At 45.6% G+C, this 17040-nt stretch overlaps 1 protein-coding gene and 1 long non-coding RNA gene across 4 annotated transcripts in view; one reads left to right on the forward strand and one right to left on the reverse strand.

The window, feature by feature from the left end:
• The window catches only part of Sgms2 (sphingomyelin synthase 2), a 77658-nt gene extending 69879 nt beyond the window's left edge, over positions 1-7779 (reverse strand). The window contains exon 1 of one of the 3 annotated variants that reach the window (XM_038311415.1): positions 7553-7779. The gene's annotated coding sequence lies outside the window, so the exon portion shown is untranslated. Of the gene's footprint in view, positions 1-5604; positions 5650-7213; positions 7391-7552 lie in introns of those variants that run through there. The other 2 variants (XM_038311413.1, XM_038311416.1) reach the window with 2 other exon arrangements.
• Positions 7521-8392, forward strand: LOC119801001. The gene is made up of 2 exons (XR_005283131.1): positions 7521-7680; positions 8082-8392. It is a non-coding gene; the product is annotated as an uncharacterized LOC119801001 (long non-coding RNA).
• The last annotated feature ends 8648 nt before the right edge of the window (positions 8393-17040 follow it).

Consider the following 17040-nt stretch of genomic DNA (forward strand, 5'->3'; position numbering starts at 1 on the left):
GATTGCAATTAAGCTTTCTAGAGCAGGGGCAGTTAAAGAACCTGCTGAGCAAATGCAACTAACAGAAGACAGTGGTGGCCGCGCTGAACAGCTGTCTCAGGCCTCCTCCAGAAAGACGCACAGCATCGGCGAGGACAGTAGGGTTTGTGATTCTTAATGGCCTTGTAGTTTCAGGGACAGTGGTGCCAATGGTACAGTACTTCCCGCAAGGCTATGCTCTGAGAGGGCAGCACCAGCTGTGATAGAGTCTCCCTCCCCACATCTGCATACCCGCAGGGGAGGGCAAGCATATTGTGCCTGCTCTTCAAGAGCTGGCCCAGCACCCACAGAAGCACTTCCATTCCACGGAGGTGAACCACCCGCCATTCACTGCCCTTTAACACCAAAGGGAATGGGATAATAGGAGACGGAGTCATACCCCACCAACTCAGACAAGCTGTATCACAGAAGAAATGAGAGAGTCAATTTTTGAGGCAGTAGGATAGAAACCTCTGTTTAAATTAGAAATGTAGCTTCTAAGTTAAAAAAAAAAAAACTAGCAAGCACACATTCTTCACATGGTTTCTTCACATTGCGTCACATAATTCACACAATCACCTTCTGACATAAATACTGTTTTATTCCCATTTTACAGCCGGGAAGTGGAGGGGGTTCTTTAAAGTTACCCAGTAGCAAGCAGTATTACACAGAAACACACTCATGTCAACCAGCATGGCACTTTGGGCACAACTTCCCGGCCTTAGGCACAGAGAGAAGAGAACCATCCGAGGAGGTTATAGATAACAGTCCTATGTCAGTATATGGCCCCGGCCACACATCTCTGAAGCTGCTGAAGAGATGACGGCGCTGGGAGGGGCCCTGGAAGCCCGTGCGGGGTGGAAGCCCTGCTTCTTCCATTCTCTACTGTCTCTGCAGCTATGCGTTCCTGAGTCTTGCTAAACTGCCCAGCTCCTCCACTTCCAGAGAGGAGACAGTAATCTCTACTTTGCAGGATTATCTGAAGATGACAGCAGCACTTCAGGGGATCACGCTAGTGTTTTAGTGTCTACAATTATTTATCCTTCTCTCTGTTTTACCCCAGCATCTCTGTCTTCTGGATGGCAGGGCTTAGAACCAACACAATACTTTGTCCTCTCTCTTTTTCAAGGATTTTCTTCGAAAGATTTTCCCCCCATTTAACTAATGTGTACCTTCTTGGAAGGGCCCCACTTCTTTTTGGGGACTGGCTGCTGTGGAACAGCCGGTTCATGATCTATGACTTAAGACCACTTTTTCTCCCTTCCACTCCCTTCCACAGCCCTCAGTGAAGCTCATCCTCTCACGTCTTCCTTCAGCGTTAGATCAGACTAACAACTAACACAGTTCTCGCATCTACTAATGCCTTTACGATGTCAAGGTGTCATGAAGGCACACCTGGCGACAGGTGGCTCCCCAGCATGCTTCTCTGTGGTCGATGCAGCAGAGATGTGATCCATCTGCCCTCTGCTATACCACAGCCCAGAGGGTCAAGGAAGAATACAGAACCCAAGAGGAAGAGGTGATTCCAATAGGCCTGGGGCACGAAGCACTACCCTAAGGAAGGATGCCTTTAGGACAATAAATACCACCTCTCATTCTGTTTCCCACCTCAAGGCTATTTCTCCCTCCGGTGGACAGAAAAGCTTTCTTAAGAATTTTTAAAATTCTGCTTATTGTAGAATTGTGCCTCCCAGTTGAGGGAGACACATGCCTTTAATCCTAAAGGCAGGAGAATCTCTGAGTCTTAGGCAAGTCTGTTTTACAGAGTGAGTTCCAGGACAGACAACACTACACAGAAAAGGCAGTGGTGGTGCACATCTTTAATCCCAGCTCTCGGGAGGCAGAGGCAGAGGCGTAGGGGATCTCTGTGAGTTCAAGGCCAACCTGGTCTACAAGGACAGGCTCCAAAGCTACAGAGAAATCCAGTCTCAAAAATCTAAAATAAAAAAAAAAAAAACACTATATAGAGAAACCCTGTCTCAAAACATAATAAAGAAACAAACAAATAAAATACAATAAAACAAAGAATGTGTACAAAGATGGGATTCAAGACATGGCTGAGTGGTTAAGAGTACTTGTTTCTCTTCCAGGAGCTGAGTTCAATTCCCAGCACCCATAATGGGTGACCCACAACTGCCTATGTACACACAGGTAAAAAAAATAAAAATAAGTCTTTAAACATAAGAATGTGCAGAAAGTTTTATCTTAAAAAATTATGTGACATCACCGGGGGGTGGTGGCACAATCCTTTAATCACAGCACTCAGGGGGAGACAGATGGATCTCTGTGAGTTCGAGGCCAACCTGGTCTAGAGAGTGAGTTCCAGGACAGGCTCTAACGCATTTATGTGAAATCAATTTAAATACAACATAAACAAATTATATGGCAACATTTCAAGTTGTTATAAGCAAATGGTATAAAGGTTGGGCAAAGGGGAACCCCCACATTCAGTATCCCATTTACACTTTAATCCTAGCTATTGTCCCTTTAAAGCTTCCTTTGACTCATAAGCCACAGTCCAAAGCATTTACTCAACTGAACTGAGTCGGGTATCTAAAAGATGCTGAATCCCACACTCCTTACATCTTAATATGCTTTGCAAAACCATACAGATAAATCAACTAATCAATTAATTTTTTTTTTTGAGACGGGGCTTTACTATGTAGCCATAGTTAATCTGGAACTTGCTATGAAGGCAGGTCTGGCCTTGAACTCACAGCTGGTATTAAGGGTGTCTGCCACCACAACTGGCTAACATAAAGTTTATATTAACTGGAAATAGAAATGAAAAGAGAAGGCAACATTGAAAACTTGACACAGTAACAAAGAAGGCTTGACATACTTGTAAAACCTGAGACTCTTTATACAAAGACATGTACTCTACTCGCAGTGAAAACAATGGGCAATGCTTGCATTTTCATTAAATCAACCTGACAATTTCATACGGGTGATGCACAAAAAATTTGAAAAAGTGACCTATTTAATCCCAGTACTCAAGAAGCAGAGGCAGGTGGATCTCTGAGTTCAAGGGCCGCCTGATCTACATAGTGAGCTCTAGAACAGCCAGAACTACATAGTGAGACACTATGTAGTTTTATTTATTTATCTCAAATAAATAAATAAATAAATAATTGATGCAACTTATCCTAAAGTTAATATACTAAATATAATAATATAAACATAATATCTGAAAATATTTAATGTTATCTCACTGGTGCTGATGATGTAACTGTAGAAATAAAATTTCTTTTTCAGAGCTGCCTGGCAAAATTAACCCGGTTCTTCTCTGCTGTATTTTCTCAAAAAATAAGGTTAGCTTCATGACTAATAATAAAAACATAAACAGTCCTTTAAGAAAGCTGGAATGTTCTCTTTTCATCAGATAATCCCCAGAGTAAAGAACCAGTTCCCGCTGGGCAGCTCCACCAAGCTTGATCCTCAAGCCCAAAGCTTTAAGGAACAAGTGAGTGAGATTTCAAAGAAAGGAGAGGCCCTAGAGATTGTGACCCTGGTGAAAGCACGGGCTGGGCATGCTGCATGGCCCTGGGTTTGATCTCTTCAGTAAAGATTCAAAAATAAACAAACAGAACATTTTTTCTAATACTGAAAAATGGCCTTTCAAGAAAACAGCTAAATTAAATAGATTTTACTTTTAAAAAAAGCAAAGTGGTGACTGAAATATAATCATTCTATATTGCTATTTAATTCAAAGCTGCTAATATTAAAAAAAAAGTGAAAACGTGGGCTCAGCAGTGAAGAGTGGGGAGACGCAGGATCCAGGTGTGATTGCTAGCCCCCACACTGGGGGGGGTCACAAGCATCTTTAACTCTAGCTTCTGGGGGATTTGAGGCCTTTGGCCTCTGAGGGTGCCAGCACTCAGGTGCACACACTCCCTTACAGACCCACATGCATACACATAATAAAAAATAAAAATAAAGGAAATCTTTAGAAACACTGAAAATTGGAAATAAACTTGGTTTTGGTTCAATATGGAATCAGTTCAGAAAACTAAAACTGATATGTGTTATATGAGAATCTCTTAGTGACATAAGAGTAGCTTATTATTGAGTTTGGGAGGGGGGGGGAGTTAGACTACATAAAAATCAAGCCCAGGTTTGTAGAGAACAGCTTTCCAGTTGGGCAACTTTTGGAAGTTAATTAACTCTATATATCCCTTTCTCCCCGATAAAAAGTTAAAGAGTGTCTACCTTGGGGCTGGAGAGATGGCTCAGAAGTTAACAGCACTGGCTGCTCTTCCCAACAACCCAGGTTTGCTTCCCAGCAGCGACATGAAGGCTCACAACTTTCTGCCACTGAGTTCTAGAGGACCCATCTTCCTCTTCTGGCCTCCACGGGCACTGCATGTGGTACGCAAGCAAGACCCCCAGACACACAAGAGTGCCACTCCCAAGGCTGTGGTGGGGAGTAGTTCTAGGTACCACTAGCATCCTTCCATAGTCATCCCAACCCACACAGCACTTGAGTGCACAAACAGGAAGGTAGAATGCTAAGTGAGGTTTAAGGTGATAGGTCTATTCTGCCCATTTTTCTAACTACTTCTTAACATTAATCCTAGTATAAGGGAAAGCAGGACGTGGGGATAGCAACACACATGGTAACCCTTTTAACGCTCTATCTTAAGGCTTTGCCAAGAGGAAATCAATCTTGGTTGAGCTAACTTACCCTTCATATTTCCTTTCAGTGGGTCTGTTCGACATTATTTACGTTAATTTGTCAATATCACTTTAATAGGTAAAGCAAGCTATCTGCATTGTGCTCGGTCACCCAAGAATAAAGGAGCCCAACTCAAGAGCCATCAGACGGCCACTAGGAAGGCAGCCCAGCACTGTTCAGTCATTTCTTGTTTTCTCCCAGCTCCCAGCGCTCCTGCTTTTCAACCCCATAGCGCTTGGGTTTTGTCGACTGGACTGTAAGTCACAAGAGCAGTACCAGAATCTTCATTATCTCAGCGTTGTTATGTATAGACCAGTGCTAGTATAGAATAGGTGCTTAATAACTGTTTCGCATTGAAGTCGAATGACTTAATAAATATGAGTTGGATGACGACCTGATACTAGTAGTTCAGGATTTGCTTCTACCAGAAGACGGAGGAAGGCATGGTAGTGCATACCTGAAATCCCAGCACTACGGAGACTGAGGCAGGAGGATCTCAAGCTCAAGGTCAGACAGTCTCTCTCTCTCTCTCTCTCTCTCTCTCTCTCTCTCTCTCTCTCTCTCTCTCTCTCTCTCCTTCCCTCCCCACCTTTTCCCTCAAAATATCACCTGGAAGTATCACTTTAAAGAAAAAAGTCACAATCTGTATTTCACTGTCTCTTTTAACAAATGTAAGATAACCTCTGTATATTTTGTTTAAAGTCCCGCAACACCTGAGAGCGTAACTCACTGGGCCTGCCAGTCACCTAGACTCCTCTGCACCCAGCCCCTCCATGGCCACGGCCCCCTCCCCACACCCCAGCGTTGTAAGAGGTCAGAGCAAATGCTTCAGATTTTTCCAAATACCTCCTAGGGCTTTTACCAAGCTCCAGGAAAAAGAAACTCAGAACAGGATGAAACAGACTACTTACGGGTGTGTTCCCGAGTTTCTTGGCAGGTTCATAGGTCAACCAGCTCGATTTTAAAATGAAACTAACAACATCAAATTAAAGATTAACTTCTTTAAAAAAAAAAAAAACCAAGGGGCTGGAGAGACAGCTCAGACTCAACTGTTAAGAGCACTGACTGCTTTTCCATAGGACCCGAGTTCAATTCCCAGCACCCACAAGAAAAGCTGTAACTCCAGCTCCAGGGCATCTGGCATCCTTATACATGCAGGCAAAATATCAATGCAAATAAAATAAAAATAAAGGTTTTTTTTTTTTCAAAAAATCCCCAAAACAAAAACCTCTTCAGCTAGGAGAGCAGCATGAAATAAGACCATAAGTGGACCAATGAAACGGGCTATAAACAAAACAAACAAGTCGAATTTTGCTTGCTTCTTAAGAAAGAAAGAAAGAAAGAAATGCTAGAGAGCGCTCTATAGATACCTTCTTCCTACAAAGTCCAGGCGTCTCATTCTCTGTCTTTCTGGGCTGGCTTTGACATCTCTTAAACACTTATTAGTTCTCACAACAGAGGGAGGGGACAAAACCTTCTTAGGTATCCACCCTGAAACATTTGACTTCCTTTAAAAACCTCCCTTCCCACTCTAAGGGAGTAGACCCGCCATTCACGTGCTAACCTGGGCCAGACAGGTTCGACAGAGGGAACCTGGCATTTACCTCAGCCTACTGGAACTTGCGATTACTTACAGATCAACAGTTACAGTTTAGTGGAGTAACTGCTTTGGAGAAGGCGTTTATGATCAGACCTTCGTGCCTCCATCCTCAGTTACTAACCGCATTAATCCCGTATTTAATACTCAACACTGTTTGAAGTAGTCCTAATCTCATTTTACGGGTTCCGGATGTTAAATGTAAACCAAGGGTTCAGGGTTAGTAGATGACGCTAGGAGTAAAATGAAAGAACGGAACTGTTAAAGTCCACACGAACCCACGGACAAAAAGAGATGAACCTCTCCAAAAGTTCAAACACATGTCAAAATTATTTTAAGGTCGCCTTAGAATAGAAAAAGCAGGTCTTGAAAACAGAGGGACGGCGAATTAATAAAAGATTACAGGAAATAACATTTGAAGTATTTGCTTTTGAGATGGAACTATCACAGGACCCACAAACTGTGACAGGGTACGGTCCACTCTCATCTCTCTGTGCTGACAAACCCTGTCTTCCTTCCTTAAGGGGCGCGGGTCTGAACGCCAAAGACAGGGAGGTCCCCTTGGGCAGCCCAGGGCTGCTCTTGTGCACAGATCTTCAGCAAGTGACAGTCTCTCCTTCTCCACCCGAACTTCAACCCTGACGCCCTGAGTGGCGCTGCACAATCTACGGTTTAAGCTGTGCCATTTCAATGCCACCACCAAGTGCCCGAAAAGGGGTTACAAATGAATGAGCAGCTGACTGGGAGGAGAGACAACCACCAGCTGACCCCCAGCAGACGAAAACTGAGGAAGGATGCCCGGGGCGGGGCGGCCTGGGGGAGGCGGTGGCGGTCAGAGCCACGTCCCCGCTGGAGCCACGTCCCCCGCGCGCTCCGCAGGACGCGCAGCCCGCAGCCCATCCTCCTCCCGGCCCGGCGCTCACCGCTCGCACGCAGCCGGTGCTCGCACGCCGGGGGGGCACTCTCTGGGCGCCGAGGACCCGGGGGACCGGGCACGAAAGCTGCAAACTTTGTGCGGGTCTCGCCCGCCAAGGAAGTCGCTCCGCCCCAGGCCGCAGTCCCTGCGTTGCAGCGAACCGGGCTCCGGGCGACTCCAGCGGCGCCGAGGGCGGGGTCTCCGACCGGCGGAGCCCTGGGCAGCGCGCAGCTCTGTTTACCGCGGGCCCGCCCTCCCTCCCTCTCCAGCCCGCGCCCTGCGCGCTCCTGACATCATTCATTCTCGCACTCTCGCCTGCCCTCTCCTGCTCCCAGCCGTGACTCACCCCGGGCCCGAGGCTCCCGCGGACTCCCGCGGCCGTGTCTCTTCCCGGCGTCCAGCCGAGCTCGAAAAACCGGTGCGACTTCTTCAGAAGGCGGTCACAGCCGACCCTCCCCTCTGCGGCCCTAGAAGGTGCAGCGAAGGAGGGGCTTGGCAGCAGCGCGAGGTGGCTCCCAGCCGCAGGTTGAGCGCAGAGCCCGGCAGACCTCCCTGAACGCGGGCGGGGATCAATCTGGGAAAGTTCTCTGGGTGCCGCTCCCAGTAACTTTCAGGGGTGGGGCCCGAGAAGGGATAAGCCACCTCCGCACCTCCTCGGGTTTCGGAAACTGCTTCCCGATTGCGACGTGTGCGGGCCGGGGACACCCGCGCTGACTCAAGGGGTGGTGCCCCGCCTAGGTCAAGGGGGTGGGTTTCCAAACATCATAAGACCGCTTGACGGGGTTAGTCACCGCGCCTAGTGACACCTCTAGGTGAGCTGGAAGGGTGCTTGCTCCTAATGAGGTTAATGATGCTAATTGTCATTTGCCCGTTAGGTGAATTGCGTTTGGGCAAGGATGAGAAACCGGAATCAGAATGACCACTGGAAGAGTGACTTTCTACGTAAATGGACTTGTGCGTTTCTGTGGCCTTGGGGGCACAAGTGACCATGTGTGGTTTCTCTGATGACCTCAGCAGTAGGTTGTAGGAAGGATCGTCTGTCTAAAAATATGGCCAAAGCTTGGCATTTCCTTGGGGTTGCAGTTTCCACACCTGGTGATAGTTCTCCAAGTCAACCAACCATGGTCGTCTAACGAGGAATCGAGGCAACTGCGGAACCTTTAATAAATTTAACTGACATAAATGATTTTTTATGACAGTCTCTACTTCCCTTCTGGTTTTGTTGCATACGTGTAGGACTGCACAGACTGTCCTATGGGAATGAACGTATAATTAACAAAAATAAGGATAAGCATGTTTGGTGTTTAATGGTAGCAGAATTGAACACGTGAGGGAGGTCCCAAGCTGGCTGGTCTAAGATGATGTCACGATACAGAAGGTTAAATGAAATGCCCCTGCGATTAACCACAGGCTAGATACCATTGTGGTGGGGAATGTCCTTGTTTTTAGACTCCAGAAAGGTAGGAATCCAGAAAAGGGCATCAGCAATGAAACTTCTTTTCCTTAGGTTTATTTTTCCTTTTCAGTAGGAGTTCATTTTACATTTACAAAGCCCAGGCGTTTTGCCCAGAAGGCAATAGAAATGGATTGGTTTGCTAGCATGCTGTCCGAGTAAATGGAAATTTGAACCAACAATTTTTTTTTTCTCAACAGCCACAGATGTAATGCAGAGGCTTAGTGTCTGGGACATGGGTGACACAGAGGGTCAAGAGTCTATGTAGGTGAATTTGGGCGACCCCTGCCCTGCGCTCCTACTTGATGATTCAAATGTCTGTACATTAAGGAGATGGGGATAAGTAAAAATTTCTACAGAACTCAGAAAAATGACATTATAGGGTTTTTGAACTATGTACATGGGCAGGGTTTTGGAAGCCCTAAAGTCCTGTGTGCACAGTTGCCGGATACGAAGGCACAGGTTGTGTGCAGAAGGCTGTTTAATGGGCAGCTTGGGACATGTGGCCCTATTTTGCTTCAGCTGGCTGTCCCACCAGGCCACTTAAAAAAATAAAACTGGGTGTGGTGAGACGCTCCCATAAGCCTAGCTCTCTGTTTGTTTTTGTGAGACAGGGTTTCTCTGTGTGGCTTTGGAGCCTGTCCTGGCACTCACTCCATAGACCAGTCTGGCCTTGATCTCACAGAGCTCCACCTGCTCTGCCTCCCAAGTGCTGGGATTAAAAGCCTGTGTCACCACTGCCAGGCATTCCTAGCTCTTTGGAGGCAGAATCAGGATCATGACTTCAGGCCTGCCCTCCTCTATATAAAGGGACTTCTGACCAACCTGGGCTACGTGGGACCCTGACTCTAAAAGCTTTAAACACAAAAGCAAATGAGTAAGAATGTATTTATGAATGAACTTTGTGTAGTTTCTCTGTAATAGTCATTGACTTCTTTTTTTAAAGAAAATTTTGGGACTGGGCAAGATAGCTCAGTGGTTAAGAGTACTGGCTGCTCTTACAGAGAAGGGGAGGGGTTCAATTCCCAGTACCCATATGGCAGCTCACAACCATCTGTAACTGCAGTCTAAGGGTTTCTAATGCCCTCTTCTGGCTTCTGTAGGCCCTGCACACTAATGATGCACAGATATACCTGAGGGCGAACACTCATACACATACAAATAAATACAATTTTTAAAAAAGCAAATTATTTATCTTAATGCCTGTTTTGACAGTAACTTTGTACAGAAAGAGGTGATTTCTTTGTCTTTCTTTAAATTTACCTTTTCTTGCAATGCATGAAGTTAACTAAGTCCATGGTTTATCGTTTTTTAAAAATGTTGCTTGTTTGGACTGGAGAGATGACTCAGAGGTTAAGAGCACTGGCTGCTTTCACAAAAGACCCAGTTCTATCCCTGTAACTCCATTACCAGGGGATCTGATGCCTTTTTCTGGCCTCCGTAGGCAACAGCCAAAACACCCATTCAAATAAAAATAAAGATAAATCAATCTTTAAGAGTAAATGATATTGATGACCTTTCTGAAGCAGAGAAAGAGCTGGAAATCAAACTCAGTCATACAGTGGTTACCAGATTTGTGAGCTGGATCCCTGGGAGGAAAGAGGAAATCAGTGCCCCTGAGAGAAAGGTAAGGTAGGGTTAGGTAGGGCTGTGTGTGGTGGTACATACCTGTAATCTGAGCCCTGGGTAGGATTACGTAAGAATATCCAGAGATCAATCAGCCTGGACTACCCAGAGAGACCCTGTTTCAGAAGGTTGGAGGGGAGCGGAAGACAGCTTGTAGGTCAATGGTTCCTACCAGTTGCTTTTCTAAGCCGGGGCACACTGTAAATCAGCTTTTACAAACATTCCTTTGGTTTGATAAAGCAAACTGATTAAGGCAGGGAAAAAAATACATCTATAGTACTTACCTTTTATTTTATCTTCTGCTTTCAACATATCTAAAGTCTGGTGTTTGATCAGTAAATTTTATTGAGTTTCTACTTGGTTGTTTATCTAAGGATCACCCTATGTCCTTTCTAAGAATGTCGAAGCAATAGGAAAAGTGTTTCTTTCTTTTTTTTTTCTTTTTCTTTTTTAATTCTATGAGGATGTTTATGGAAGTGTCTTTTGTAACTTCCCTCAAGTCATGTATTCTGCATGGACTGTAATTATTAAGGGAATAAAGGAATGCACAAACAGGAACAAATGAGAAGAAAATTCTGTGCAATGGAATATCACAGAACCACTGGGAGAAAAAGAATAATATGGTTCTACTTTATACAATGTTTGGAGGAGGGAGACAGTGAAACCACTTTAGAAAGCAGGCTAGAATTAAAACAAACAAGCAGAACAGAACGAAAAAACCCTAAAGGCTAGTGAAATAGTTTTGTAAATAAAGGTTTGTGCTGCCCTGCCTGATAACTGAGGTCAATCTCTGGGATTCACACAGTGGAAAGAGAAAGTTGTCCTCTAAACTCCACGTGTGCCTTGTGGCATCTCTCTCTCTCTCTCTCTCTCTCTCTCTCTCTCTCTCTCTCTCTAAATAAATGTGATTTGAAAATTAAAGGGGGTTAAGTTACTGAAAAGATCAGATGTCTCTGAGCCCTGTTTTGGCTAAGTTGATAATGAGTATTTGGGTGGGGGCTAAGGGAGGAGAGGGTAGGTGATGGAGAGAAGAACCTTTCATGTATGTTGTCTTGTGTGCTTTCTACAACACGTAAGCAACCCGTATCTTGTCAATAGAGTCAGCTGATTGGTGAGCCAAAAAGAAAGAATCAGAATGCCACACTACAGAGCAAACTGAAAACGAAGCGAAGGTGGCCGTCTACATCTCCTTTTCGGAATGTGGTCTGTGTATCATACATCTTGTCCTTGGGTTCATGTTAGCAGCTCTTTGGTGTGTGAAAATGTGTGTGCTTTCATTGCCTGGTGTTGTTGAGTCTCTCTAAACCTAATAGTTTAGTTCTTTTTTTGTTTGTTTGTGGTTTTTTTGTTGTTGTTTTGGTTTTGTTTTTTTTTTGAGACAAGTTTTCTCTGTAGCTTTGGTGCCTGTCCCTGGAACTAGCTCTTATAGACCAGGCTGGTCTCGAACTCACAGAGATCCACCTGCCTCTGCCTCTCAAGTGCTGGGATTAAAGGCGTGCGTCACCACTGCCCTGCTTTTGTATGTCTGGTTTTTTTTTGTTTGTTTGTTTGTTTGTTTTGTTTTGTTTTGAGACAGGGTTTCTCTGTAGCTTTTGGAACCTGTCCTGGAATGCACTCCATAGACCAGGCTGGCCTCGAACTGACAAAGATTCGTCTGCCTCTTCCTCAAGTAGTTTAGTTCTTAATTTGAGAACAATTAGGGCAATTGTTTTTGCATTCTTTTACTTATTAAAACAGCCTTTGGATGGTCTTCATAGTCAGGACCTGTTACACTGTGAGTAAGATGGTAGCGTAGTGAAGAAAGGGGTTTGGGGTATTCAGGAAAGGAACAGAAAGGCTGTGCACCACCTTTCGTTGGCACTGTCACCCATGGCACTTCCCGGCTGGAGAGGGTGCCGAGGGCAGAGTGAGAGTGGGTGCAGCTTTACAACCGCCCAGGTACAAGATGGTGGCGTCTGATTGACATGGCAGTGTCTGATCGACAGAGCAGTGACGACAACAAGTGGCTTTGAAAGGAAATGGACAGAAACTGCTAATCAATCAACCATAGAGGTGGGGGCCGGCGGGGCTGCTCCTTCTGTCTGGGTACTGAGAGGATGCAGCAAGGCAGGGGATGCTGAAGTGGCAGCAGGTTGTGGGGGAGATGGTGTGTTTGAAGTATGAAATGTGTGAACAGAGATGTCACGTGAGAAGTTGATTGATACTTGTCTGGGACTCAGAAGAGAAGCATGATGTGGGGATATGCATTTAACAATAGTCAGCAAATGATAACAATGAACGTCCCAGGGAGGAGGGAGGGTGAGGGAGGGGCGGGGGGATAGCATAGGTGGGAAAGAGTCCAGAGTGAGAGGAGGTCCAAAGGAAACCAGATGTTATTAGTGAGGTAAGAGGGGACCATGGCAGATGAGGCTGAAATACAGATCCACAGAGAGATGAAAGCCAGAGGTTTGTCAGGTAACCCTGGAAAAGCCCTCCTGAGGAGGAGGAGGCTCCTGAGAGAACAAAGAAAATGAGGAGTGACAGACAAAGACGATCCTCAGGTTTGGCGACACAGAAGTCTTCGCTGGGCCACGATGGCCACATGAAGGCAAACACAATGCCCACGTTTCCCAGCTCCACCCTTCCGTGTCGCCATTGATCCCAGCTGCTGGTGGTTGCCCCACTGTCTCTCCCCTTACCTCCCTTTCTCATTCCTTCCCTTCAGCATCCCACCTTTCTCTGGTCTTGTTTTTGATTTTGAGAAAGGGTCTCAAGGAGCCCCCCACACTACCCTTGAATTTGTTATGTAGCAAAAATGACCTTGAACTCCTAATCCTCCAGTCTCCACCTGCTGGGATTACAGGAGGGTACAAGATCAATCACCCAGTTTATGCAACACTGGGGACCTTTGGATTTCCCAAGGCCTTGTGAGTGTCAGGCAAGCGCTCTCCCGACTCAGCTACACCCCCAGCCCCATTCCATCAAATTCAGAACATTTTCGTCTTCTCCAAACACCCGCACTCATCAGCAGTCACTCCTCATTTTCCATCAGCCCCCATGTATAAATTTATATTAGTAACGCATTGGCTCTCCTTATTGATCGGTCTACAGCGGGTCTCCACACTGAATCCAGATTTCAGTGTGTTTGCTTCAGTCACTGTTATGGACTGAGTCGTGATTCCCCCAATTCGGATATTGAAGCCCTTGTTCCCGTACACCAGAATGTGACCGTACAGCTGTTCCTCGGCTCAGTGTGGCCTTCTCTGATAACCCATCATAGTCTGAAAATGGAAGCATGTAAAACGCTTGCCTACTAAAGCTGACACGGCGTAGTAGCCTGTGTAATGTTGGTTGGTGGCCACTAGAGTCTCACGGCTGTCTGGGAGCTGTGATGGGCTGTTGCTGCCTGATTTCAGAAACAAGGATCATGTTACATATTGCTGGCTCAGAAAATGATCCAAATCGAAGAAGTATGTTTTCTAGGTTATGCAGATTGATTATGAGCTACTGCAAAGTCAAAAAGTAAGCAGGACCTTGAAGGTAGGGTCCTGTGTGTATATGAAGGTAATGACTGTCAACAGGAGATTCAATGCCAAGGAGGCTGTTAGAAGGACCTAACTGTATCTGATAGTATCCTTAGAGGCGGAGGGAAGGGGAGCCTACAGTGCTAACAGAGATGGGTACACATGGAGGAGAGACCACAGCTGATGAAGCCCTAAGAGGAACACTCACCGGTGCAGGAGAGAAGCCTCAAGAGAAATCAGAGTTGACCTTCAATCTAAGATGTCTAGCACCCAATGTTTGAAAATAATTTTAGTTGATGAAAACACTCCACCTGTGGCATTTCACCCGAACACCCTCATCCTGGTTGCTTTTCCTGTTGACATGATAAAATATTCTAAGGGAAGCAACGTAAAGGAGAGAGGACTTCATCTGGATCAAGGTATATAAATAAAATCAAGGGTATATAAATAAGATCAAAGGTATATAAATAAGATCAAGGGTATAAGGACATAGAAAAGCTCATGATCATGAGATAGGATCTTGGGGAATACATCAGAGGGGTTAGGGAGCAATGGATGGGGCAGTGGATGGCCAGGGGAAATCAATTATAAGAGCACAGAAATAAATGTAGGAGCAATGTGTGAGTGGGTGTGCTGGCTAGTTTTATGTCACTCTGACACAAGCTAGAGTCATCTGAAATGAGGGAAACTCGATTGAGAAAATGCCTCCATAAGATCTGGTTGTGGGGCATTTTATTAGTAATTGATGAGGAGGGCCCAGCCCATTGTGGGTGGTCCCATACCTGGGCTGGTGTTCTTGGGTTCTCCACGAAACCAGGCTGAGGAAGCTATGTTGAGCAAGTCAGTAAGCAGCAGCCCTCCATGGCTTCTGCATTGACTCCCATTTCCTGATTCCAGCCCTGCTTGAGTTCCTGTCCTGACTTCCTTCAGGGATAGACCGCAATGTGGACGTCTAAGCCAAATAAACCCTTTCTTCCCCAATGTGCTTTTGGTCCTGTGTTTCATAACAGCAACAGTAGCCCAGACTAGGGCAGTGGCACTGGAGAGGGACTTGGAGAAGTTCTTCCTAACTTCTCCAGAACCAGCAGCCTGAAACCAACTCCCGTTCCAACAGGTGGGAGTCCTATGGGACTCAAGGGGAGACAGATTTCATGTAAGTTGAGGAGCGCTGTCTCAAGGAGGATCATGTCACCAGTACAAATGGTCTTGTTTTATATTTGTTGTTTCCTTCAGAGGCCAAACCACTATGACTAATCCGTTTGTCATTCTTTCTTTTCTCGGGATCCAAGGGTCACTAACCTTTAGTACTTTGATATGCTTGGGGACGAAGGACAAATGCCGTGGGGATCATCAGGAGTCACTTTTGGGAGAAGAAAGAGAGCATGATTGATTCCAGCAAAGCAGAAGGTGGGGCTCCACTCCCTATTCATCAGTAGGGGAAGTTTGGGGTCCACTGAGATCACACATAGATGAGGAGAAAACGGGAGTAGTTAGGGGAGAGGGTGGTACAAGTCGCCTTACTCAGGAGACTCTTGACTGATTGAAACCTACTGATTGAGGAGGAGATGAGGGCTCTGTGATTGGCTAACAGGTTGCTTCGCTCTTTCTTGATGGCCTCACTTCCACTACAGAGGGAGAGTGTGGGGTCCCTATGGCTCATGGCAGATCCATTTTCGGGCCTGCTGCAGGGTGGCGGGAAGGAACATGCCTCCTTCCGTTCAGCAGGAGCAAAGGAGGCCTTATGTTGACAATGACACGGTTCCCAGGAAGGTGAATCTGGAACAGCATTGTCTGAACTTGCTGCTTCCATCCGACTTATCACGACGTCCATCTGTGCGCAACTTAATGAGCCTGCAGAGGAGAGTGTCCAAGCGCTGTTCCAGAGAAGTGCCCTAGATGACGCTCACATTAAGGTGACTCCGGAGAGTTTTAGCCTAATGATCCTCTACCTTTTTGACTATGCCACTGTGGCAAGTTATACCATGCTAAATAAACATTAGCCAGGATTTCCGCCAGGGTCCATGCCTTTTTGAAAGGGACTTTCCAATTCTCTCCTACAGATTGACAGTTATTCCATCACCCCACTGTTGACTGTTTTCTCTGTTTGACACTGGTATAAACTCTAGGCTAGAGGAAGATAAGTCTCTAACCAGGGTCAATAATTATTTTCTGGTTTTTGAGAGAATTCTTTTTCAAGGTATTAGCGTGCTCGTGCATGTGTGTATGGTACACATTTGTAGGAGGCAAGCAAGCAACTCCAGCTGTCACCCTCAGGAAAGTGTTGTGTCCCTCTTTGGAGGTAGGGTGTCTCCTTGGCCTGATACAAAATGGTAGACTAGGTGACCAGTGAGCCCAGGGGCAATCCTCCTGTGTCCTCTTCCCCAGTCCTGGGGTTACAGGTGTCCATCACCATGCCTGGATTTGCAGATACGGATTCTGGGAATCATGCTCAAGCATCTACAATGCTTGCAAGGCAAGCGTTTTACCGACTGGGCAATCCCTTGCAGCTCATGTTTCTGAGAGGACTCTGTTACTAGTTGTAAATCTGTTTCTAGAAGGCCAGTCACCCTGCATAGTGGAGTCTCCAGCTATAAACTAAAGTCAGCCTTTATGCACCAGGAAAGCAAATCCCTGTAGGACTCGCGAGTACAGCCTGCCAGGATTCTCCTCTTTGTTTCAGAGCTGGTCTCTAGTTGATTCCTTGGCTTTGTTTCAACTAGAAATCCCCGTCCCACACACACCCTTCTCCATACAGTTTATTAAGTAACTATGATCATATTTCATCTTCTGTCCACTCACCTTTCCTAAATGGTCTGGAGATGCAGATTAAATCAGGCTTTTAAAAAAAAATGTATAAAGACAGGTAGCATTACTGGAAGATGCTAACTTAGGCAGACCCAAGTTTTCAGCTGGTAACTGAAGTGGAAATGCATAACAAGAAATGTACCAAGTTGGCTTGTGCCTCCATGCTTGTTCTGTAATGAAGGGGTGGTAATAATTACACAGGCTGTGCTTCCTATAAGAAAGTGTCCAGCCAATGGCCACAAGCATGTAATAAATCTTCCATTAATTTTCTTTACAACTTCCTAGTACTGCAGTGAAATATGGTCATGGATTAAAAAGTTGATAAAGGGTGAGTAATAACAGATTAGATCTGTGACTTCTCTGCAGCCTCTTCAACGTTCTTAGTCTTTCACTTCCAACAGTGGCCATTACAGTATATATCACAAATATGATCTATAAATTCAGCAT

This window comes from Arvicola amphibius, chromosome 14 (genome assembly GCF_903992535.2).
Source record: "Arvicola amphibius chromosome 14, mArvAmp1.2, whole genome shotgun sequence".
NCBI lineage: Eukaryota > Metazoa > Chordata > Mammalia > Rodentia > Cricetidae > Arvicola > Arvicola amphibius.